Here is a 1,961-nt window from a genome sequence, read left to right as displayed (position 1 = left end):
AGTCACAACTACTTTTCATTGAATCCTCATCATAACCCAAGGAGATAGACATTGTCATCCTGATTACACAGAGGAGGAAATTCAGTTTCAGAATGGTTAGCTTAATTGTTGAAAGTACTGTCTTTAATTTATAATGTCATAAAGGGAAATTAAGCCAGCTGGTGCTAGATTCTTTATATTTTTCCCCTACAAATTACTGTACCTGACCTTCTGTGAGTGGATGGTCAATACATAACTATGTTTCATCATTCCTCATAACTCTTTCTACCTTATTTGACACTTCTTTACTATAGGTGAAACAAATTGAAGACAATGACTTATTTCACTTAACACGATGATCTCCAGTTGCATTCACATTGCTGTCATTGACAGTATTTCATTTTTTTATGTAGCTCAATAGTATTCCATTCTGTATATACAACACAGTTTTTGTATGCATTCATCCATTGATGGGCATTCAAGTTGATTCCATCTCTTAGCTATTGTGAAGAGTGTTGCAACGAACACAGGAGTGCAGTTGTCTCTTTGATAGATTGATTTCCTTAGGGTATATACCCAGTACTAAGATTGCTGGGTCATAAGGTAGTTCAGATTTTAGTACTCTGAGAACTTTCATGCTGTTTTCCACAGTGGTTGCACCAATTTACATTCCCACCAACAATGTAGGAAAGTTCCCTATTCTCCACCTCCTCTCCAGCATTTGTTTTTTCCTGTCTTCTTTTTTTTTCCGTTTTGTCTTTTTTCGTGACCAGTAACGGGATTGCAACCCTAGGTGTCGCGCCCGCACCGCGCTCAACCAGTGAGCAGACCGGTCTCTATATGGGATCCGAACCCTCGGCGGGAGCGCCACCGCGCTCCCAAGTGCCGCACTCTACCGAGTGCGCCACCGGCCGGCCCTTCCTGTCTTCTTAATAACAGCAATTCTAACTGGAGTAAGAAGATATCTCATTGTGGTTTCAATTTGAATTTCTATGATGAGTAGTAATGTCTAACATACTTTATGCACCCGTTTGTTGTTTGTATATCTTCTTTTGAGAAATGTCTGTTCAGGTCTTTTGTCCATTTTTTAGTTGGGTCATTTTTTTCCCTGTTGAGTTGTTTGAGTTCCTTATATATTCTGGATGTTAGCCTTTTGTCCAGTGTGTAGTTTGCAAACAATTTCTCTCATTCTGTAAGTTGTCTCTTCACTTTGTTGATTGTGTCCTTTGCTGTGGAGAAGCTTTGTAGTCTGATGTAGGCCCGTTTGTCTATTTTTACATTAGTCACCTGTGCCTTTGCAGTCTTGTTCAAAACAATGCTGCCCGCTACCATTTTGTGTAGTGTTTCCCCTATGTTTTCTTATAGTAGCTTTATAGTTTCAGGTCTTAAATTTAGGTCTTTGATTAATTTTGAGTTGATTTTTCTGTCTGGTTTCAATTTTCTGTATGTGGATATCCAGTTTTCCTAGCCTCATTTACTGAAGAGGCTTTTTCCCAAGCGTATATTTTTTGCACCTTTTTAAAAAATTTGTAGGTGCAAGTCTCTATTTCTGGCTATCAATTGTGACCCATTGGCTAATTTCTCTGTTTTATGCCAGTAGCAGGCTGTTTGATTACTTAGCTTTATGGCATATTTTGAAGTCAGGTAGTGTGATGTCTCCAACTGAGTTCTTTTGTTAAGATTGCTTTAGCTATAGGAGGTCTGTTGTAGTTCCATACTAATTTTAAGATTGTTTTTCTATTTCTTTGAAGAATGTCATTGGTATTTTCATAGGGATTGTATTGAATCTGTAGATCACTTTGGTAATATGGACCTTTCGATGATATTAATTCTTCCAGCCTGAGAACAGGGGATATCTTTTCATTTATTTGTGTTTTCTTCAATTTCTTTCACCAATGTTTTATAGATTTCATTGTAGAGATCTTTCATCTCCTTGGTTAAATTTACTCCTAGTTATTTCACATTTTGGTAACTATTGTAAA

The sequence above is a fragment of the Galeopterus variegatus genome, unplaced genomic scaffold (genome assembly GCF_000696425.1).
Source record: "Galeopterus variegatus unplaced genomic scaffold, G_variegatus-3.0.2 Scaffold3400, whole genome shotgun sequence".
Taxonomy (NCBI): domain Eukaryota; kingdom Metazoa; phylum Chordata; class Mammalia; order Dermoptera; family Cynocephalidae; genus Galeopterus; species Galeopterus variegatus.
Note: the sequence above shows the minus strand (reverse complement) of the source record.